This window comes from Desmodus rotundus, chromosome 9 (genome assembly GCF_022682495.2).
Source record: "Desmodus rotundus isolate HL8 chromosome 9, HLdesRot8A.1, whole genome shotgun sequence".
NCBI lineage: Eukaryota > Metazoa > Chordata > Mammalia > Chiroptera > Phyllostomidae > Desmodus > Desmodus rotundus.
The window spans coordinates 4,674,700-4,699,007 of NC_071395.1; the positions used below are offsets into that span (position 1 = coordinate 4,674,700).

Here is a 24,308-nt window from a genome sequence, read left to right on the forward strand (position 1 = left end):
GAGTGGTAACTTCACATTTGCTTGTCTGATAAAATGCAGTGGTTAATGAATTAGATGCTGGTATCTTTTCTTTAAAGAGAGCATACGGATAGCAATTTAATTCAAAATGAGAGAAGCTAATGGGCGCCGAGTGGCGTGCCCTGTGCTGGGCCCTGACCCGTGCTCGTCAGCCTTACTGACCCGTCTAATTCTCGCCCCCACCTAGAAAAGCCAGTGCACGTGCTCATCCTGTTTCACAGGGAGCGACAGTCCCGGAGAGAGAGGGGAAGTCGCTGTGTGTGGTATCAGAGCCAGTGGGTTTTAGAGTTCTCCCGTCTTCTGGCTACGGGATTGCATTTCAGAACCACTAACTGTTCCGTTCATTCCAAGACAACACGTTAAAAGAAAGGAAAGAAACCTCACTTGAAAGGGTGGATATTTAAGTATGTTCTCAATGGACATTTGAACATCTCCTGTCAGGAATTACAGTGAAGCATAATACTTTCCTCAACTTCTGCAATCAATTTACATGCTTAAAATTTGTGAATGAGATGTAAGAAATGTAGAGTTGGCCTACAAGTAGTATTTTAATCTTTCCATTGCGTAGTGGAATTAAATAAGCGTGTGGGTAAATACCCTGCCTTTTCTTGGATGAGAAAAGACAACGCTGAATATGGGTGTAGGACGTGATGCGGCCAGTTGGTCAGGCTGACGATGTTTTGCTCGTTATCAGTGAGCTGAACTCTTCTCTTTGGTGGCAAAGATCTTTCTATATATTCCTCAGGAAGACAGGGACAGAGAAGCAAGTTCCATAATTCAGTGCAACTGTCTCAAATGTCCCAGGTGAAGACCCCTTCCAAAGGTCAAGAACTACTCACAGCAGCTGCTTAGTTACCCAGCAGAGTAAGAAACAGTTGGCAAGCCCAGTCTCTATGTCAACACGCGGGGTCTCTCACTCTTCAGGGAAACCCTCTAAGGGGAACGGTGGGGAGTGCTCTTGTTTGCCGAGCAGGTGTTCCAGCCTTAGCGGTGCACTGTTCACCCCCCGCCCCCCGGTGGGTGTGAAGTTTGCGTTTGCTTGCCTTGAATGCTCCTTATCAACACAGCTGCCAGAGGTGGTCGGCAAAGTGTTTCAAACTTCGTTAGAGCTGCTGGCAGGACGGCCCTCCTCAGCGCCAGAGTCCATATCAGTGAAAGGGCCCGTGGGAGGGTGCCTTACCTCCCATCCATTATCTTCCCACCTTTGTTCCCCATATCTGTGGGAATGCACCCTATTTGTTTTTTAAGTCATAGGAGGGACTCGCCTTCTTTCCAAGATGAAAGGAGACGATCAGTATGCATTGTCTTTGCTGCCTACAGCATGGTCTGCCCCTCCGTGAATGGATGTCCAGCTGTGTGGCATTGACCGCTCTGGCCCAGGTAGAGTGCGACCTGGAACACCAGGCCTGGTGTTAAAGTAGTCGATTTGTCCTTTGAGAGAGGCAATGGCACCAGCTACAGAGTGAAGGTGGGCTAGCAACATTTGGGATGGGGGAGAGAACCAGCAATCAGCAGCTACAGGAAAGAACGGAGTCTGGTGTGGCCAGAGGAGGCATTTACACACACAGATCACACTCGCATACACACACACACACATACTAAGAAAGGACTCTTGAAATCTAACAAAGCTAATATTTACAATGTTCAACCCATGGTCAATTATTTGCATTCTGAGTTGACACAATCAGCTGTGGTAAATAGCATGATTTTATAAAGTTTTTGGATTTCTTTTTATTGTAGATGCTAGTCTATCAGTTTTGAGACAATTCAAGGAGCTAAAACCTTATCAGTTTTGGTTTAGGTTATAATCATAAAACTATGTGGTAGACTATTTATTAATTATGCTTTCATTGTTGTCATCATTTAAAAATCAACTCTTGCCTATGATTTTTCTGAAATCAACAACAGCTAAACGTATGTGCAGTCTGAGTGACCTTGCAGAGGGCCGTGTGCGCACCAGGGCGGAGCGGATGTGACGCCGTTGGGGATTCTCAAGCCACTTCCCATTTACCGTAGAGTAAAGGTAAAGAGAAAATGTGAGAGTTTTTCCTCTTCTGTTTCTATTTTGATTTTATGCATCAAATGAATTCATAGATTTGCAACACGTTGAAAAGGAAAGTACAAAAAAATCAGTTCTCAGCCATGGTGTTCCCCAGTGAGCTAAACCTCAGAGGCAGCAACTGGTTTTCCGAGTCTCCAGAGCAAGCTGCTGAGCTCAGAGCCCCAGGCCCTGGCCCACAGTGCTCCCCCCAGCCCCCTCCTCCATGCACACACACACACACACACAAGCCTCACTTTCCCTGGGACCAGCTTTGTAAGAGCTCGGTCACTCAAACACCTTGCTGGTCACACTGCTCTTTGTTAAAAGCCTTGCCAGTCACTTTGACCATATTCTTGCTTTTCTGGAGTGTGTTTCTTGAACACTGAAAACTGGGTCCTGCCTCAGGAAGCCCCAAGTCTGTGTGCGGTGTCCGCTCGGCTGGGTCTCTGTGCAGGCGGAGCGGCAGCTGCTGAGTGGCATGCCTCCAGAAGCCCGCTCCTCCCCTGCCCTGCCCCATTCCCCAGTCCGCTCTCCACACCTGTTCATGAACTCAGGACATTCCTTTCTCAGGGACGGGAGCTTTCCACTTATAATTAGAAATAGGACTTAGGGGACCCCTCTGCCAGGGTGTTCCAAGCCCTCGGCCGAGGTTGCTTCAGGGGGTGTCAAATTTCTCCTGGCTCTGCCTGCCACCCAGAACACAGAGAATGTTTCCACTGTGCCGCTTGCCATCTGCCACATCGCCTTGTGCAGGCACGTGGCAGTGAGAAGGTGTCCACGGGAGGCGTTACTGAAATGGGCAGAGTTCAGAAGCTGTTCGCCTCATTCCCGAGCTCAGCCGCACCACGCAGAGCCCCCGTGGGAGCACCGCTCAGTGGAGAGCCCTCCGAGACTCGCTGCTGGCTGCCAGCAGGCCCTGCTCCCTGTCATTCTGCATCAGTAGTGGCCAAACGTCGTGATGGAGACCCCTTTGCAAATGCAAGCGTTGTAGATGTATTTCAAGAAACCAAAAGTTCCACACCAGTTTTTTGAATGTTTCAGGGAGTTGAAGGAAAACCCTCCTCTTTTCTGGAGGTTGTGCAGTCGCGGCAGCCCTGGTTTGGTTTGCGGGGCACTTTCCTGTGTGTCTGGAAATTCCGGCCTTGAGTGTGTCAGTAAACATGTGGCTTTTCATGGTCGCCAGTTTGACCAGTCCCCTGTCCACCAGCGGTTACGCCCACTCACGACTGCATCACCTGGTGCGTGTAGGTAGACAGTGTCAGAAAACATTACTTTAACTACGGGTTGCACTTGTTAGCCCGTGGGGAGAAGGTTTCGTGCGTCGGCGTGGCTGAGAAGCAGTGTGGTGTGTGATTCAGGAGGAATCCTGATGTGTTTTACCAGATCTGTGTGCAGATCATCATTTTCCAGCGGCTCCTGCAATACCTTCACACCAGGCGTTTCTCAGTCGAGGCTGTTTCACTTCCATTTCACCGCGGCGAGGCCCAGCTCCCTCCGTCTCTGCTGCCCCGTCCTTTCCCGCTGCGGCTCTGCTGCTGCTTCCAGCTGCAGACAGTCCAGAGCACCTGCTCGGCGTGCCCGAATTAGCCGACAGTTCACCCCAGCCTTCCGCCACCCCGAAGTAGGGAAAAATCTTTTCTCAACAGAACCTGTGTGTTTTCTGTGCACTACCAAGTTTCTTTACTTATAATTTCTTCACTGGACACCGAGCTGGAAAAAATGGGTTGATTCCCAGTGAGAAGTGCCCATCCCCGGGGCTGTGTATAGGCGAAGCGACGTTTCCAGTCGCTTGTAGAGTGCGTTGATTTACGCTTTTACAGATGAACGTGGAGAAGACAAAGTTGCTAGAAATGGCCCAGGTACCCAGTGTGGAAGGATAATAATTCATTATCACCCTTCGAGGGCTGCTCTCAGTTTTTGTTTCCTGGAGACGGAAATTTTGTTTACTTTCCACACACCTGCACTTCGTTTCGGGTGGACTGCTGGGCTGTCTGCTGGGCTCGCAGAAGTAAAGCCAGGGGTCGTCTTTGTTACCTCCTGCTCTCAGAGAAAAACCCAGATGTTTGAAGATTATAGAAGCCAAATTTTTAAGTGTGCTATTTAGAATCTAAGCTAGACAAATAATCAGCCAGACTGGTTTTTTTTTTTTTTTTTTTTTTGCATGTTGTGTTTTTTCTCTGGTGAACAACTGTTGGAAACATTTGTGACATGTGAATGTTGAATTGTTCTCCATGTTAATGTTCTCATCAGAGTTTTTAAATCTACCAACCCATCAGTTAAGATTTATTTCCCCCCAATAATTTAATGATCCTGGATTCTTGGGAGATTCTACATGGTGCCAATTTAAGATTTAACCAGCCAGATCAGGGAAAATAATTGACTTCGCCTCTCCTTTAGTGAGCTATAGAGATCCTGGGTTGGAAGCCGAAATTGGAAAGGGGCGGATTCCCAGAAGGAAATGCATGTACCTATCGTTCATCGCTGAGCACACCTTAGACCATGGACAAGGCAGGTCCACCTTTTTGTTTTGCAACCAGAACATAAGACTTGGCTGGTTGCATGTTTCAGTGTCCTAGAGGTGCTCTGTGGCAGCCTTCAAGAGCTAGGCGGGGATCCTGAAGTTAAGCTGGGTTCCTGTGGGCCCCACGCGTGGCTTGTGTTACTGCCACGTGGTCTTTATTTCTGTTGCCTTCTATGCCGCAGATATTCTGAAAACAAAGCTATGCACAGAGTCTGCCTTCATTTTTGCTTTGAGGTTTCTAGGGCGGCGACTGTCAGTGCTCAGAGTGAGCCTCAGTGAGGAGCTGAGTTCAACTACAAGGACAGCTCATCGTACCCTGTCGATAGTCCTACGAAGGAGGTGATGTTATTATCTCCGCTTCACAGCTAGGGAAGCAAAGGGAAAGAAAGACCAGGTGATGTCCCGTAGGCCACTCAGGTGCGTTAAGTGATGTGGAGAGCTCAGTACCAGCCAAGTTTCCTTGGCTCTTTCTTTTATTCATTCATACATTTACTGTGTGCTTGATAAACCAAGAAGATGAATTTAATGACAAGTGGAATCTGGCATTAGCTGCAAGGCGATGCTAAATGAAAGAATCTTTAACAGCAGTAATGTATTCCTGACTTTTCACACTATTCATGAGATAGATAGACAGCTAGAGCAAGCCTCAGTTCTTCTATAAGAACAGGTTTTTTTTTGAAGGAAAACAAATACATGGAAAGACCCAAAATTGGGATAGCTGGACAAGAGGGAGAGAGGAAAGGCTATATAGTTTGGTATAATGGTTGTCATATATAGAAGCTAAGTGATTTTACATAAATTTTCCATCCCTTGTGTTTATGATATTTGGATTTTTTTTAGTGTCCTTTTTTTCCCCCCTGGTGAATGGTCATAAGAAATGTTAGTTTCATGTAGTGTATTTTACTATTGTCACTGTCACCATAGTTTTCCCACTTCAGTTTTTAACTCACCAACCTTCCAGTTTCTTTCTCTCTTCTCACCATTGTTTTTTCTCCATGTGACTTAGCTGGATTAATTTCTCAAGTTCACATTTTTATTTTATGATGTGGACAAAGCCAGAAAAATTTTATGAGAAATTTTATAAAGAAAAACACCCTGAATCGTTAGGTGAGTGATTTCTTTTTATTTGCTTGCTACTTGACAGCCTTAAATGGCCTCAACATATGGTGAATTTTTTTTAAAAACAAAAAACCAAAAGTATTCTGGAAAAATGAATAGCATCAGGAAATGACTGGAATGGTCCAATTCACAGTAGGAGGGGTTTATTTTTTAAGATTTTATTTATTTTAGTTTTAGAGGTAGGGAGGTAGAAAGAGAGGGAGAGAAACATCAATGTGTGGTTGCCTCTTGAGGCAACTTTATGTTTCTACCGGGGACCTGGCATGTGCCCTGACTGGAAATCCAACTGGTGACCCTTTGGTTTGCAGGCCGGTGCTTAATCCACTCAGCCACAGAAGCCAGGGAAGACTTTTTATTTCAACATTGCATAGATATTTCATATGGCTATAGTGGTTTCTTAGGATTTCTTTTTAAAATTTTGTGTATCTCAAATTCATTGCTTTTAATTCCAAAACATGGGATATCTGAGCATCTTTCCTTTTATTATATTTTTTATTAAGTATAAGCCATATTTTCTTGTAACTTCTCATATCTGTTGATTTTTGAGTAAATATTAGATTTTTGAGTGAATATTGGATTTTTGAGTGATGCATTTGAATGACTTGGGATTCTGTTATGTTCTTCTAAACAGTGTTGAATTTGGATAAAGTAGGGAGTTTGTTAACCATCTGACCCTGTGGAGTCTTGATTTTAGGGTTTGTTAGCATGCGTCTTAGTTTTTCCTTTGTTCACGGGAGGTGAGTCCTACTCTGAAGGCACGGTTCTTCTCAGATTTTAATGGGAATCCTCACTTCTTTGCTCTTCTCTCAGTTGGCAGAGCTTGAAGTCCCAGTGTTACCTCCCTAGCAATGGGCAGTCACAGGGGGTATCTTTTCAGTCCTTTCAAGCTTCCTCCGGCTGTTTCTGAACAGGCTCGGTAGAGTTTTGCCCTACGTAGCTCAGTTAAGTGCCAGGCAGTGATGAGAGGGGAATTGTATGCAGATCTGGGCTCCTGGACTTCCCCCATCCGTTTCTAGACACCCTCACATGACCTCTGAGGCATGAGCCTAGTGAGACTTCCGTGTTTAGCGTGAGAACTATTCCTGTTGGACCACGCGGATGGTGCTGGGCCCTCAGGGAAGAACATATACAAGTGTTCAACCCACAATGCGTTTCCTGTTTCAAAGATGAATTTGATCCGAGGGTCACAAGGAGAATTTTCCTTTTTTGTATTATATTTATATGGGATGATGGATGTAAACCTATTACAGCAGAAAGCACTTCACATGTGGTATACCTTAAACTGATACAGTGATGAGAATCAATTATTTCTCAATAAAACTAGAAGAAAAAGAAAACTTTCAAAAAAGATGGGCTTACTCCAGTTTCTGTGTGTTTTTGTTGGCTCCTCTGTGCCTCCAAATGCATGTTTTTATATTTCTTCAAAGTTCATGATGGCTCTAAGTGGGGGTAATATGATGTGCACTGCTTTGCCATCACTAGGAATGGGATTCTTTTGTGTTCACCTTACAGAAATTCATTTAATCAGTCATGTATCTTTTTTTTTTTAAATCTTCACCGAGGGATATGCTCATTGATTAGGGAGAGAGGAAAGGAGAGGGAGCAAGAGATGGTCCCAATTTCATACCCATCTTCTAATCTGTGCGGCATTATCGCCATCAAAGTCTGGCATGTCTCAGTGTTTTCAGGGAGATCCATCACTGTAGGCATCCCGTACAGAAGGTGTGCAGATGGAGTTCAGACACGTCTGGCTTTTACGAGATGTGTGACCCTGGAAAGTCACGTGTCCTCTGACGCTGAGTGTTTTTATGTCGTGACGGAGAAACATAAAATAGATACTAAAAGGAATTTTCTGCAGATTAAATGCAATAGTGGAAATAAAAAATAATTTTTTGTTATGAAGTGTTAAATATTTGTTACATTAAGGGTATGATTTCTTATTTAAGAAGATTTTACTTCACCTGGGTTAAAATCCCCAAAGTTATTTTAAGTTCAAAACACATCTTAAGTCCTACAACTAAACATGTTTTCGGACTGCATCCTCCGAATTAGAGTCAGGAATTCCTTTCAGGACAAGCTTTTCTTTTATGTTGGCGAAGCACATGGTGAAAGTCAGGGACCCCTTCTGGGGATTAGTTGATGGTTTAATAAGAAAAGTAAATAGTTTTAGAAGTAAATTACATTAAATGACACTACAAGTAGCGGATCCAATAAAAGATGAAACGAGCATATTTCTCGCACACACAAATGTGTGCATAAGTGCTAAGAATTTACTGGAAGGTGAACAGTGTCTAGGGGCAAATAACTGATGTGCAAACAAACAGCAGCAAAAACAAAATGGCAGCAGTATTTCCAAGAAAGTTTTGATGTAAAGGAAGGAGGGAGCGAACATTCAAAGTTAGGTGTATGTTGTGGCTTCGAGTTATACGTTGAGTCTTCTTAGAAAATTGGGATTGAACGCATACTCCCTTACTTCAAAACACACCCCTGTGGGCGTGGACTTCAAGACACCTTCCCTTTTCATCAGTTCTGATTTTCTTTGCCTTTCTATATCCCAAGGAAGACATTTCTTTGAACACTTTTGTGCAATCTATAAACCAGGTGTAGTCTTACCTCAGTGTCTCTACTCTCTCCAGAGGGACACCCCTCTGATTCCTTAGGGATTTAATAACACTTTGACATACTTTTAATTGGAAAATCTGGTTCATTTTTCTGATCAGTGAAGGGCCGCAGTGGTTAATGATTTTGCATTGTCACTGAAAAGAAGGAAATGGAGGGACAAGAACAAGTGTGAATCTGCTTCGGTTACTATCTCCAAAACCTGAAAATTCTTATTATGCTTCTGGAATGACTGTACAAAAAAAGGGAGAATTTGGGGGGTGCCGGTGGCTGATTTGTTTCTTACTCAAATGGCGGAAGTACCCACCTATACACACAATCAGCAGAATGCAAGCATCCTAACAGGAGAATTCATCCATCATCTAACTCCTATCAGGACACCCCGATAGGACCTAAACCACTTTTCACATTATCTTTGAAGTGAAAGAGGGTGGGAATTACAGCTATTCAGGTTTTTGTCAGAAGGATTAAGGATAAGTGGTGATGAGAGGCATTAAAATGAGCAATGTTCACTTATCAAAAAGGACTATTCGCATTGGTGATTAAATGCTTTCAGGGCAGGCTCCTTATCTTCCACCGCAAAGGTGAAGAGTTGGAGAGCATGAAAGAATGCATTATGGGTCCAATGAGAAAGTAAGACTGATATTTGACCATGTTTTTATTTGGAGAATAAACACTCATGAGAAACCAGGATTCAACTAATACATATTTAAAAAATCTTACAACCTATTACCCTTTCTCAGAGAATGGGAAATGACTCCAAAGGGAGATTTATTCCAAAATAAATATGAATGCTACTGCCCATTGGAAAAGAATACATTCTTTTTCTGTCTTTCTTTTTGTACTTTGTCTTTCTTAGGACATTATTGCCAAGTCCTTATTGTGGAAGTATTATTCAAAAGTTAGCTCACATTTGTTAGAATATGTTTACATTTACCTGCATAATAAACCCTTAATGTATTTGCAGTGTGACCTGCTCAATGAAATTCATCTTGGAGGGTGATTATAAAGCTCCAATCAAGGATCATAAGCAGGCCTGTTCCCAGGAATCCACCTAAAGGTAGGCGGACCCCCCCCCCCGACTTTTCGATCACTGTGCTGAGACCTAGGCTGAATCGAATGATCAGTGACTGAGTCCATTTTATGTCCTCCTAACAAGGATGGGAGTGGGTGTCTCTGGCCCCGGAACGGGGGCTTCACTGGCTCCTCGGAGAGCTACCCTAATCTCCAAATCACCAATAAGGTTGCACAGTTTTCCCCTTCTAAAGCAATTTGCATTGTAGTAAGTAATAAAGGGTCAGGCCAATCAATGCAGAACTCACCCACACAGCTAGGACTTCCTGCAGCCTGAGACCAGTGGGCCAGGCAGGAGGGCCAAAGGCCTTTCACCGTCTCTGCTGTGGCCAGGGGGAACATGTGCTTCCCTGGGCCACATGGGCAAGTTGGTGGCCACATGGAAGGTTTGTCATACTGACTGTCCTAAGCATAGGGACAAAGGACACAGATGCCTGTTCATGTTTCCGTCATTCAGCCATAGCTCGATTTCACCCTCTTCTTATACCCAGCTGGCTCCTTTGGGAGAAAGTAAAAGTTATGCCGAGAAATGTTCTACAGAAGGGCTCAATTCCTTGTGGATAATCCCAAATTGATCATTTTAGATAAGCAAATTACGAGGAAAATCTTATGTGTCCTAGCCAATGTCTGCTTGATAAAGAAAGGGGAGCAAAATGGTACTCAATAGTGCAAATAAATCAACTTTTCAAAATGCCTTTGCAGTAACAAAAAATCTAAATAAGCTGAAGAAAGGTCGCTTTCATGTGAAACAGTTTTCCAAATGAACTCTGTTCGGGGAGACCCGGGGAGCTCCCACCGGGCGGGAGGATGGGTGGGCTGCACACTTCTGCGTCGTTTGCAGGCCCCGTCCGGCTGATAACCTGCGCCACCTGAAACTTCTCCTCCGCCAGGGCACTCAGCGATGAGTATCGGAGTCTCAGAGCAGAGCTGACCCCTGGTGAAAACGCACGGAGTGTGGCGAGTGCTCATTGCACTCTCCTGCGATTCTTTTGCTGCAGACACAGTGCCAAGTATTTAATCTAGTAGCTACTTGGTCAGACATGGTATGAGGTTATTAAATGATATTATCGCATCTCTCAAACACAATAGAACATTTAGAGTAAGACAAGAGTCGGTTTGCTCTCCACTGTGTGCACCACTTATGGCAACTTGAGCCTTCAATTAAAATAAAGGGGAGGCGTTACTCATTAGACTTTGGATCTAAGTTTAGATGATAACTTTTGTTCTATTTTTTAGAGAAAAGACATTTTTACCTTTTGTAGAAATATGAACGTGAAAATATAGAAATACAAACATTATAATTTATTTAATATGTAAGTACATATTATATAAATAGGACTATATGTATATACAGGGGTGGGCAAAAGTTAAGTTTACAGTTGTAATACAAATAAATAATACAATAATTAATAAAGAGTAATACAAGAATAAGCTGTTTTACATATTCACAATGGTAAACGTACGTTTGCCTGCCCCTGTAGGGGGGTTCACATTAGAAGTTAGCCACTGAGCCATGTGAATGATGTCACTCCTGCCCTCTGCCTTTTACTACTGATAAGGAATAAATGTAGTTGCTATGGTATGATGGAAAAGCTTTTGTATTGAGTTGGGAGACTTCAATTCAAGTAGGTGGAGAGAATCTTCTATGTTCTCATTTCTAAAAGTGTTTAAAGCCGAACTCTTTGATTTCAGGGGCCTCTGGGCTCTAATACACTATAATACATTATAACCTGACATTTGTATGACTCTATGTATAAATAAAAATGAATCCAATTTAAACAGTTCTTAATAATCATTACACTTGTGGTGAGTGAAAAGCATACTTTTATTAGCTTTGGAATAATATTTAGGGACTAAAAAATAATATTTAAAAGAGAAGAAAATGTCTTCTGAAAATATAACCTGCACTCATGCAAAATTATAAGGACCTTATAATCGCACCTATGAAAACACATGATAAATATATAAATGTTTAATGGAAAGAGAAAGTGTGTAGAAATCCACCAAGTGATTGAGTTGTGGTGGTGGGCTTGTGAAAGACCGATTTTTCATCTCAACATTATTTTTATTGTACCACATTAAATTTTATTTCTAATTACAAAGACAAAATATAAAAGAACTTGGAAAGTGTTAAACACTACATTTTACTTAAAAATACTTGTGATTGGTCCTCTAAATATCGTTGCAAAAACCATTCAGTTTGGAAACTCATTCTCTACTATTACTGAACACAAGAAATCTAGTTGTATCTTCTCACGTCGTGGCATCAGTGTTAATAGTCTTTACCAAGAACCCCAGTCTTTGGTCTGCCCGGGGAGTTGAACCCTAAAAATGCATCTGGATTTGGGGAGATGGCCCAAACCCAGCTGGGCTGAGGGCTCCTCCCTCCTCTGAGTCTGGAAGTTCTGTAGACATGGCACAGGGCAGGGAAACGTTCTGGAGCAGCAGAAGAGAGTGTGGCATCTTTCGTTGGCTTATGTGGCAACACATAGTCTGGGGAAGGTAACGTTTAGCGCTCTCTTGAAAATGTTGAGCAAGATGCCATCAATGACACGTAAAATGAAAAAAAAAATCCAGACTGTGCTGCAGCTCTCGGTGACTGCGATCAGTTCTGCGTCGTCTGTGTGACAGGCACGACTTGAGTCCTGCAGAGCAGCAGACTTCGTTGGAACCTCTAAGATTTGCCCAGTATTTCCTCAGATTATTAATTGGTCCAGGTTCGGCATACCAGTAAAGTTAACTTTACTAAGGCTAGCAAAAACTTGGCATTCGTCCTTGGGAGGGAAAAAAAAGCAAAAAAAAAAAAACAACCAAAAAACAAAACCATCTTGAGTTTGCTTAAAGGTCTGTGAACCTCAGGAAACCTCTGAGTGACCCTTCCTACAAAGCGGTGGCTTCTGGTGATATCTGAAACCAAGAATGTTTTGTGAAGAGTTTGGGTTTCACTTGGAAAGCCGTATCTAATCCTAGGTACTGCCTGATGAGTTAAAAGTCTGGTGTTCCTCGGATCCTCGGAAAGGCAGCGCTACGTGTAAAATCCATGACTTTTACTACAGAGTCCGTTGCTCCTCTTAATCAGTCATTTAGAAGTGCCTTTTGCAGGTTTTAAAAAAATGTTCCTCCTGTCATTTATTCTATCATCAGTGTCACCTACAACAAAGGTGTACGTTGAGTCTATCATTTGAAGCTGTGGCATGATTTCTGTTAAATAACAGGTAGTTGTTAGAACAGAAAACTGTTTTTATTACTATTACACATGCTAAAACTATTTCATGTATTTTCTAGAACAGGACAGCTCTAAGAGTAGCAAGTTTTGACCATGTGGAGCCAGGGGAAGTACCCACCTCGCCGACAGTAACTGCCTGGCTGGTCCCGAGGCTGGCGGCTGGGGGGGAAGGTAGCTCTGAGCTCTGTCACTCCCCGTTCTCCCTGACGTGGACACGCACAGGCCCCATGGACACCCTTCTCTTACAGCTAGAGAATTATCCTCAAAATGGGGCAAATGACCCAGTGCACATGAGCGCTTGATAACAAAAACGTTTCCAAAACGTGTCAGAAAAATACCATCTACAGCTGATTTTCCATTCTCCAGGAACGGATGCATTATGAAAACATGGCTAAGAGATGTGAATTGGGAATACCTTCTTTGTTTTCACTTCAAATCATCTTTTGTGGCTTTTTTGGCCTAAATGAAATTTTCAGTGTTCTTATTCTAAGGATTTGTTGTCCATCATTTTTTAAAAACTGCTTTTATATCTCAAATTCTTACATAAAAATTCCTGAGACGTTTTGACATTGTTTATGATTCTAAATATGTTTAGACATCGTTATTTTAGGGTCTGTTCCTATTTTAGGAATCAGTCGAAAAGATTTAAGAATATGAGATTTGTTGAGAAAATACGTGTATGTGTGTATATATATATTTCTTTCACTTGCTGTCAGCCATTATGTGACTGTAGAGAGAAAAAATGTTTATATTTATAATGACTGGTTGCCAGGGAATTAAAGACAAGTTCTAATAGGGCCAATAAAGAACATGAAATCCTGGCGAGGTAAGAAATAGCCTTCCAACCCTGATGTATGGGCACTAATACTTTCTTTTCTACCAATGTTTTCGATCATGTGAAGCCATGCACAGTTCATTGTTTAATTTTCTTTATTTGCAAGTTTTAACAATAAATTTTAAAGAGATTGAGCACTTGGTAACTTAAGGGTTATGTTCCATGTCTACAAAGGAACTTGCCCCGTGGTTGACCTGTCTGTGGACAGATGCACCAGAGCACATTGCTCAGGTTTAGGAGCGCCACTGAGATTTTTTTTTTTTAACCCACGAGACTTTATGAGCAGGTAGAACACCAACATCATTAGTCACGTAGCTGCTTTTGACAAACACAACCCGACCTTCGATCTGTCTTATGTCGTCTTATTTCCATAGACAATGGAAAGGTAAATATGTTTCTTGCAAATTTTTAGGGAACAGATATTTCTCCCCTTTCAATTATAAGGCCGTTGTTAACAAAGGCCAACGGATAACCAAGTAGAAGGGCTGTGGTCCTAGAGCTTTGGACCAGTGCGCCAGGAGATGCTGGGAGTAGTCGAAGCCACGCCATCACCAGCGATCTCACGTTCCCGCCACTGTTATGGTTATTGATCTTTCTAAACCACCTTGTAAGCAACTGTTCAAGTATTTCAGGTTTTTAAACCTTCGTGACTTTTGGTTTGACTTCTCACTGATTATGTTGTCTAGGCAAATGCTTTGTCTTTCCACACAGAAGCCATCCGTCTGCCTGTCCCACTGTTGGTGGCTTCTGATTCCTGCCACACAACCACCTCCTGATAGCAGCACCTGTATGGGCCAGGATTGGTAGTTTAACCCTTCTGCGTGCTGTGTTGGCATGGTTCCCGCAATGTCCATGTCCACGCCATCTGGTCACTCAGTGGTTGTGTGGGTCACTGTATAGGTCCTGAACTTATTTGATGTATAAACTCTCTGCTCATACCTATCTGTTTTTGTAGAGTGTGGCCAACAGATTATGAATTATAGTGCTACATTTTGCTAAGAGACAGAGTTATTTCTGAAGAAATAATTTTATTATAGAATGTTAAGTCACTCACAGGAATGAGAGTTTGCTTTTTGAGGGAAGCATAAGATGATGATACATGATGAGCTATTATGTAGAAAACAGACAAGCCCATTTAACTTGTTTTTGACAATAAAGATGCTTTTGCTCAACAAAGAACAGACTGCATGTGTTACATGAGTCGGCTCCGACTCCCGGTGACCCCATGGACGAGCGATGTCCCCCATGCCCTCTCCTCACGGCCCTGCTCCGCTCCCAGAGACGCAGCCTGCGGCTTCTTTTATGGAGTCTGTTCATCTCATCTTTGGTCTCCTCTTTTCCTGCTCCCTTCTATTTTCCTCAGCATTATTGTCTTTTGCAGAAAACCCTGCTTTCTCATGATATGCCTGAAGTAGGACAGCTTCCACTCGGTCACTTTTGCGTCCAGAAATGTTTCAGGCTTAATTTGCTGTAGGACCCACTTGTCCGTCTTCCTGATGGCCCAGGGTATCCAGAGAGCTGTTCTCCAACACGGTCCTTCAAGTGAGCCAATTTTCTCCTATCGGTCTTCACCGTCCCATCTCGCATCCATGTTCGGGAGTGTGAGGGTGTGGATGGTCTCAGCCTTGGTCTTGGATGATACTTCTTTGTTGCTGATCTTTCCTGACCCTTCCCTGCTCTCCTTCGGAGTCTCAGCCTTCTCTTGATGTCTTGGCTGCAGCCTCCATTTGAGTAGATGTGGCCTGTCAAAACGTCAAGGTCAGTGACATTATCATTATGTCTCTCTGCAGTTGCTAGCAAAAGCGATTTTATTTCAGAGAAAAACATAATAATGAAGAAGCACTATTTGGCCAATATACTATCATTAAACTATCCAAAGGATTTTTTTCTTGTCTAGATAAATTCATTTCTCTCTAATAAATGTCGCTATTTTCCTCCTTTGACTATGCGGAATAATCAGAAACATGTGACGAAGGGAATCCCAACCACCGGAGTGCAGTAGCCACGGATGATCTTCCTGCAGGCCGAGGGTTTCACACTCTCGGCGGCGCCGGGTCATGCGGAGGGCAGGGTTTCTGAGAGACCGCGTCCCGAGAAGCCTGGCGCTGGGGGAGCTCGCCTCCTGCAGTCTGTGTGTTCACGGTCAGTTTTGGAGTGAGTTACCGTGCTTCTCTGCATTGGGGAACCAGGGAGATTTGGGAGGAGTAGTTCCAGAGCTCTGTTTCTGCTTCTCTCAGGCTTGTTTCCTCTTAGCCCAGAAGCCCTTGTGATATAAGCATCAGCACAGTACATCACTTATGAAGCTCATCTAAGTGGCAGATAGAACTTAGGAAGCTTTTCATACATTTTCTCAGTCCACAAAGCAAGCTCTTGAGGTAGCCACCAACTCTCATTGTTGCCGTCCCTTTTAGAGCTGAAGACACCGATGCACCCGGAGTTAAGTAGCTTGTCTAAGGGTGCGTCCTCCCAGACGAGGACTGCAGCTTCAGGGTTTTGCACAAGCAGCTCTGAGGAGCAAGGGCGCTGGAGCTGGAGCCACACCCTTGGATGAAAACTCGAGGTCTCTTGTTTATGAATTGGGTCACTTTGGGTAAATTAACTTTTCTGTGTCTCACTGTTCTCAAATGGGAATAGTAGTTATTAAATACATGCAAAGGACGTAGGGTTCAGCACAGAAGAAATGCTATTATAATGCTAAGATTCTTCAAAGAATTTTATTATGTATTAAGTCAGTATGCGGATCATAGAATGACATGTATAAATACAAGCATTCAAACTTTCATGTTTGAAATAATTTTTCAAGAATGGCTGTATTATACCCAAGACATAATATACGTCTTTTTTTTATGATGAATAAGAGAGGAATGCTCTGCTTTCCCTGATAGCATAAAATGTCACTTTTCTGTACAACATGCAAATGCTTTATTTCAAAAGGCCAAATCTAAAGGTGCTGTCAAGCCTGATTTATTGGGCCTATTATAATCAGGACTGCTTCGGCATACAAACTAAGTCGCTTTAAGGAGGCTATCTCTCTGGGAAGCGCATTATCATTTTGGCAGGGGATGACTGTTGAAGAGCTCCTAATTTATGCTCACACAGCAGGAAGCTTCCTGCACTGGAATTGGGCTGCTTCTGGCTTCTCTTCTATGAATAGGGCAGCACCTTGGTGGGAAGGAAGGGGAAAAGTAAGACCAGATATCAACACAGCACAAATAGCAACATGACGAAGGGTAAGCAGGTGCACAAAGATGCAGGCATAAATTCGCGTTCAAGAATCACATAACTCAGAATTAGGTTTCCATGGGCAGCCTCCCAAGCAATCCAGCCTACACCAGAGGTTAAGACTTTGGGACTGGAATAACTGCTGGCAATAAATTCTTCATGGAATCTGGTAGACTTTACAACCTCCTCCTCCATCCGCTAGTTGGATTCCACATTCTAAGAAAGAGCAGCTACCTTGCGGTGCAGCAAAAGGAAACTGAGCAGATGAGTGACTCTACAAAGGTCCATACTGAAGGTCCATACCGGTAGAGTCACTAAGTCCTAGAGCCTGATTCTCTCCATTGTAAAGCCCGCCTCAGGTCAAAGTCAGAATTAAAAATGACTTTGGTCTGTAGCTGATGAGCCAATAATCCAACACTTAAGGATGATTAGTATTATATGATGAAGAACATAAGGGAACGTTCCATTGAGCACGAATAGGCTGTTATGGGTGGATGGGGTAAAGGACAAAGGTAACAGAAGGGACTTGGCTTTTTGTACTTGGAAAGTTGATTGGAGTTAGCAGGTCAATGTTAACATACATTAGCAACAGTTTGGGAGCAAAATGAGCACGTCAGGAGATAGCACGGATATTGGGGCGCACACTGATGTGTGGGCGGGGTGAGATAGAAGGGGTGGGCTTTTTTGCTTACTTCCTGCGTCTCCTGTCTGCTGCTGCTCCAGGAGTTTCTTGGAGACGTATGGAAATGCTAGTACAACAGGTGGGCCACGATGCAACCATGTAACTTTGATAAGTAGTACACCTGTCTTTAAACACTAGCTTAAATTTTTTTCAGCTGTGTTGAAATCTAGAAGCAATAGGATGACTATATGTATAAACTTTGCCCAACACTAAGGGCAAAACAAAGAGCTAGTAAACAACCCACATGACCGAGGAGCACGGCAAGGACAGAGCAGAGGAGGGTCAGGATGGTGAATGTAAAGGAGTATAATGATTCATCAAAAAACACTGTGGCCCGCCATAGTCAATGGAGGAAGTAATGCATTTTCCTGCAATACCACCACTGAACTCACAACTATGTGGCCAGTTGGAGCCTCTTTCTCATCCCCTTCTCTCTATTCTGGCTTCCTCTTTCTGACTTGCACAGTGAAAGGAAAGCGCCTGTAGAGCAAGGGGAAAACCCGGGGCCAATGTCTGCTTCCCATGCCAGGCAGGTGGTGGCCCCCTTCGCAGCATGGTGCATGGCTCTGCAGCTGTCAAGTCCACCTCAAGAGTGCCCATGCGCACGCCTGGCCCGAGTGCAGTTAGGGGCCCAGAAGGCTGACAGGCCAGGCACTGATGGCCAGCAGGAGAAGGGGACACGCCAAGTTCTGATTGAATTACACCGTGCAGCACTTCCTACTGTACTCTCACCCTCCTTTTGCAGAGGCCAGGCTGGGGCCCAAAAAGCAAGTGCTGTGGGAGCTGGTGCCATTGGCGAAGCTGGGCTCAGAGCAGAGCCAGCTCAGCATCTGAGACCTCAGTCAGCATGTCAGGCGAGCGGGCCCACCTGAGAGGGGTGAGCTTGCAGGTGGGAGAGAGACGGGTGCTGCCCAAGAGTCAGTCCCTGTGCTTGGTGATGATTAGATTTCTGTGAGGTGCAGCGGGAATGAAATGCTTTACATGGTAAGGGTTTTGAACAATATCACGGGGCAGAGCACACATAACTACACAGTATAGGGAGAGAACGACTTGGATTTTTTTCCAACCTCAATGAATATAGGGATAAAAGGTCTCAAGTTCAGCATATTTTCATGCAGTCATCTTTCAAATATTTCTAGTGCACATGCTGTCATTCAGAGTTTCTTCTTTCTCCCTAGTCCCCTCCTTCCGCTGTATTTAGCCATCGCTTTCCGATACAGGACCAGCATCGTTAAGCCAGAACGCTCTCTGAGCTGGCTTAGCCGGGTTGGACAAGGACGAGCACTGCCTCGTCATTCAAACTCACCTGGGGCAGCGGGGAGGCAAGACCTTGTTTAGCTTCAAACTCAGTCAAAAATTTTCCCTTGAGTTCTGAAGGAGGGTTGATCATGTCAGGGACTTGGAGCACAAAGAGCAAAGCTACAGAATCTAGAATACAGACGCCGCTGCTCTTGAATTGGCTAGTATATCACACAGAGGTCGACAGGTGCATACTTAATGGGAACTCATCTTAGCTCTCATACTATTAATGACAGAAAATAATCTGCCACAATAAAGGGCATGCGAAAGCAAGCATGTGGACAGTGAATACGAGAATGGGCAGTGTGAGGACAAAAGACAAGCAGGAGACTCGGAAGGTGAAGGAACCCAAACAGTTGCCCGGGTTATGTGGTGTTGTGTGTGTGTGTGTGTGTGTGTAAATGCTTATTGGGAGGGAAAATATTCAGGATGTTTACGTGAGACTTAATACAATTCCAACTACTTCTATTATTGACTTATGTGAGACTTTAATTTATAACCTTCCCTGATGGTCCCAGTCAGCATTCTGATAAGCAAAGTGGGCTAAACTGGTGCTTCTGAGTGTGGTTTGCACAGGAAAAGCACAGTCCCTGAAATCACGTGGTTAGAAATTTCACTGAGTACATTTTTACGTCTTTGGAATCAAATGGTGAACAGTTTGAGTTGTGTTTCCTGTGTCTAATATTATTTGCTTTTTTAGATGTTCATTCTATAATATTTTCCGAAGTTATCAACCCATAAAGACAGGGGATTAAAAAGTCTTTGCCATAGTTCCAGGCATGCTGCTAACTTAGTCAGCTTCTATTCTGACTGTGTGTTCCACAAGTATTTGTGCACAAGCATGCTGACTTCAAAAGCCCGTGTCCAAAGAGGAAGGCTGGGATGAAATTTAGTACGTCGTGATTGCTTAAAAGAGGTTTTAAAGAGTCCAGCATCTGCATCCTGAGCTGTCTGGTGAGCAAGCTCTGTAGTGTTGGGGTGGGGGTGGGGTGGGGTGGGGGGGAGTGGTGGGAAATGAACAATACACCAGAGGGTCTCAGAAAGTGGTCAGTATTTAATAATACAACTACCTTTGTGGAGACTCCATTTCTGTACCCATAGACCCCACAGAAGAAGACGTTGTTGGGGAGAAGACTTCATTTGATACCATTTAAAACTGCAGATACTAATATTTAGCCTATAATGAACACTCCCTCTTTGTGGGTATAAATTTGCTTTACTACTTCTCTAGCAATCCATAATGACCTTGTGGTAATAGCACTTTTTTCCTTCCTGTTTTCTATACTTTTCCTCCTTCCCTGTATCTGTGCTGGGTTGTTGGGAGTTAGACAATTATGAGCTTTAAGTTTTATTAACTGGAAATGGAATAGTATATTGCTTGCTAAATATGTCATAGATGATGCATATAATTTCACATTTGTATAGGTGTAAGTAGAGATAAACATATGGTTTGCATTTCCCAGTGCTAGTCTTAGGAATTTTTGGAAAGAAGTATTTGTATAAGTCTGCAATAATATGATAAAAAAAGAAACAATCGAAAATGTCAAGGTAATCAAGGTGGGAAAATTAGTTCTTAAAATAAGAGCTACTTAATTCCAAGTTAACGAGCGCATCCAGAACCTTAGTTTGACATGAGGAGACCTGTGAAGACTGAGGACTTGGCCCTTCACTAGTCAGTAGAACCTGGCAGGGTTGCTTTTTATTTCTGGTCTGACAGGTTTTCCTGTTAATGTTCAGATTATCCCCAGCAGTTGTTCCCGGACCAGCTAATTATCAGAATGGCCTGGGGAGCTACCGAAGGAACATCTGTGGGGGTGAGGCTTGCTCATCCCTACGTTTAAATCCTCCACAGGTGATTTTAATGAATGGTGTACTTTGGGAAGCACTTGTGTGGAGGTAATAGTCCCGAAAGAGACAAAAACTAATTTAACATTTCTATAAGCATCCTAATTCCAGGAGGAATTTCCATTCCCACTCAAAGGTCTAACTCTATGGCATCCTCTGAAACACTGGGCTGAGTCATGGGGAATGTGTCATGCGTGGGTCCCTCTTATAATCTCCTGAAGGGCGAGGGTACAGTTTTCTCGGACTGCGCTCTCCCACATGGTTGCTGCATTGCACTGTGCTGAGGGACTGGAACCCTGATGAATACAATGGTGTTCCCAAAGAAAATGTGGCTAACAAAACGAACAGAGTGTTAACAGGAGGTGATGCAAAGGTCTTCCACACCAGAGGCTGGAGCAGCCCGCTGTTGCTCTCCGAGAAGTCCTCACCGGTGGGGGACAGTCAGGGCTCTGTGAGCACTCAGGCATATAGTGACCTCAGAAGTAGGGCGGAGAATGATGAGAACCCCGGCAGATTATCCATTGAATTGACTTCAGGAAAAAGCACATTTTAAGGGACACCACTGACCCTTGAACAGCATAGTTTTGAACTACATGTGGTTACCTATACGCAGCTTATTTTTCCATAAACACTGTTGTTTTCCGTCTGCTGTTAGTTGGCGGATGCAGAGGACTGACTGTACGCGTGGACCTACATCGTGCATTTTGGTGTCTGTGCTGCGGGGGAGCCCGGACCTGATCCTCTGCCTCCTGCAGGAGGACTTCCGTTTGTGGGGAGTCAAAATTACATCTAGACATTCGACCTCACAGGGGTGGGCACCCCTGGCCTCCCCCCAACACTGGTCAACAGTCAACTGAACTCTAACTTGAAAGACATCTCAAGAAGAATTCTCAAAGTCACACAAATGCTCCCCCGAGTGCCAATGCACAATTGTCATTATTTAAAAAACAGACAATTTAAAAAGCACTCAATCCTGGTGAATCGTACATGTACAACAATAACTAATTGAGGCCATAATTTTAAGAATACATGATATTTACTAAAACAAACATAATTTCATATAATTGTTTTACTTGAGAAATAAAACTTTTCAAGGTCTGGGCTTAATGTTTTGATTAAAATGGCAGTGTTAAGCTAAGCAATATTTTTCATTATTTAAAATATTTGATAAGTAGTTGCTTCTAAGGACAAAATTAATTATTGATTGCACTGTCTGATACTGCCATATTTGGCAATGAACATCTGTGCTCTTTCATGAAAGAAAAGGCTCTTTTACAAGGTCTTAGACCCAATTTCAGGGCACTGGTGAGGGTGAATCACATAGCTACTAAAAGCACTCTAAAAACACCAGAGACAGTGAGAGGTGTATTTTGCAAGGTCGTCTTTTTGTATTTTGCTAGGATTGTACCTTTAAAGCTCACCTTCATCTGTTGTACCCATCCCTAATTCATTGGATTAATCGATTCTCAAAGGTTTGTAGAATGATAGAACAGATCACTCCCTGGCAAAAACCAGTCATTCCACTTCTCTGGCGTTCCTTCATCTAAATGGGTTAGCCCCATTCCCTGACATAATTCCAGTGATCTGCCTATATTCCCACAAATAGGCTGTTTAAACACCTGGGTGATCTCACCAAAGGTTTCCCAACACAGAATTACAGAGTGGACTCAGTACTCCCTCCTCCTCACTGTATTCTTAGGTGTTCACCCAGGCCACATGACTTGCTTTGGGCAGCAGTTTATGAGTAGCAGACCCTAACCTGCCATGGGCGATGTGTTGGCTCCTCGCTACACACAGACGGTGGAGACTCCAATACTGGACTCCCGAGTGAGGAGCCGTGGGCCAGGGCCCTCATGCATTATTGATCAGATATTCATTTACTGAATCTGAAGTATGCACCAGACTTTTTTAAAAAGTAGATTGAGTTCTAAGGGAAGCCTAGATACTTTCTGAACTTTTTGAGGCTGTGAATTGCATATTCAGGCACCTGAGACCCTGGGCAGAGCAGAGTGGCAGAGCCTGACAAGGGTCCTTGAATTGAGCAGAAGACGACATCAGGAAAAGTGGGCTTGCCAAAGGCAGAAAGTGCTGGGGGGCCAGCTAGCAGCACGCACAGTCCCATTGCTGGGTCAGGCAGCAGGCTCCCTAGGCAGGGCGGTGCTTGCACAGGGCTGCAGGGAGCTCCTCCTTGCCCTCTTCCTGAATGGTGCATAGGTCTAAGGTTACGCCCACTCAGTTGGTACCACCCTAAAAACAAAACTTTTGGATATTCAAGGGACCCAGCGTGGTTCAGGTGAGTGTAGGAGAAGCTGGGAGTGGGAGGGAGGAATCACGTCCTCTCACCCGGGAATGTTCAAAAGCACAGCCGTCTTCCAGCCTTCCCTAGGTCCGTGCCTTGCGTCACTCATTCCCTCGGCAGAGACTCGTCATCTGCCTGCCGGATATTGTTAGATGCTGGGGATGCAGCAACGATCAGAGTGGCAGATTGCTTGCTGACGTGATTTTAGATGCTGGCGGAGAGAGAGTAAACACATATGTGATATAACGGGTAGGGAGAACTGTGCTGGAGAATTAAGTAGGGTGAGCAGGACGGAATGAGACAGAGGCCAGTTCTTCCCAAGGGCGGTGAGGAAAGGCGTTCGAAGATGGGAACATTTGGACGGACGTAGGAAGGACACAAGAAAGATGCTTGTTTGGAGACTTGGAAGAAGAATTTAAGACTGAGGGGCTCTCAGGGCAATGACCTGAATCAGACGCAAGCTGTCCAAGGACAGTGAGGACATGGCCATGCATGTGGCTGGAGAGGGAGGGGTGCCCCGGCGGCCCTGTGAGGCGGTAACCCACCGTGCGGGACTGAGGGCCCCGTGAGGCCCGGCGCTCACCCTCGGTGAATCGGGAAGCTATGGAGGACTCGAAGCAGAAAATGCCGTGGCCTGACTTGCGTCTGCAGAGCCGCGCTGCTCCTGCTGTTGGCAGAAGAGACTCCAGGAGGCCAGGGAGGCATGGAAATCAAGTTCAAAGTAATTTTTTCTCGGGACTTCAAAGCCATACTCTGCCGCATGTTAGTGTTCTCTTTTGCTGGTAAATTTTACATACGTTATTTTCAGTCTTTTATTTGGTTAGAGACGTGTATCTCTTTTCAGCTCCTGGAACTTTCTTCTATTATTTCATTGAAAAAATTTTTCCTCTTATTTCTTTTATTCTTTCTAGAAATTGTATTAAAATATTTAACTTCTTGTTTTAACACTCTGTGCCTTTTTTTCTTATTACAGAGTTAAGAGTCTTTTTATATCTCTGTCTCTATCAAAAGTAGGAAACCAAAGGTGGAATAAGAAGACTATTTGTCTCAAGGAAGGGTGGGAGGTTTTGTAATTTTCTGTGTGTGAAATTTACTAATACTATTCCACTGTGCTTAATAAAGGTGATTCTCATAAACTTGTACCAGTTTACTCCTTTCTGATCCCAAATTTATATTCTTTGTTCTCCTAATTTTTAAATATCATTTCAATGGGATATCAGAAAATAAGGGACACATTTGTCCTGTAAATCTAACCCATTTTAATGATCTTATTCCCTCTAAGGGAGAAGAAAGTAGGTATTCGCTCAGTCATTTCAGACTATTCAGGTAATACCGCAACTTCTTTTGACTAAAGCCATGCCTGGACATCACTGTCTCTTAACCTTGGCTCTATCAGTGGGAGAAACTAATCGCTTCATCCAATAGCTCCTTTTAGACGCCAACTAAATTAAAGTCATTTGCTGTAAACGGCAAACTGCAGGATTATCCTAGAAGACTGTTCTCTCTGG

At 43.8% G+C, this 24,308-nt stretch overlaps 1 long non-coding RNA gene across 2 annotated transcripts in view; it reads left to right on the top strand.

Annotated features, from left to right (window-relative positions):
- Window positions 1-24,308, top strand: part of LOC112312446 (uncharacterized) — a 63,236-nt gene that overhangs the window by 11,092 nt on the left and 27,836 nt on the right. The window contains exons 1-3 of one of the 2 annotated variants that reach the window (XR_006656699.2): window positions 1,343-1,486; window positions 1,927-2,041; window positions 9,286-9,378. This is a non-coding gene — a long non-coding RNA (uncharacterized lncRNA). Of the gene's footprint in view, window positions 1-1,342; window positions 1,487-1,926; window positions 2,042-9,285; window positions 9,379-24,308 lie in introns of those variants that run through there. The other variant, XR_002975588.3, reaches the window with a different exon arrangement.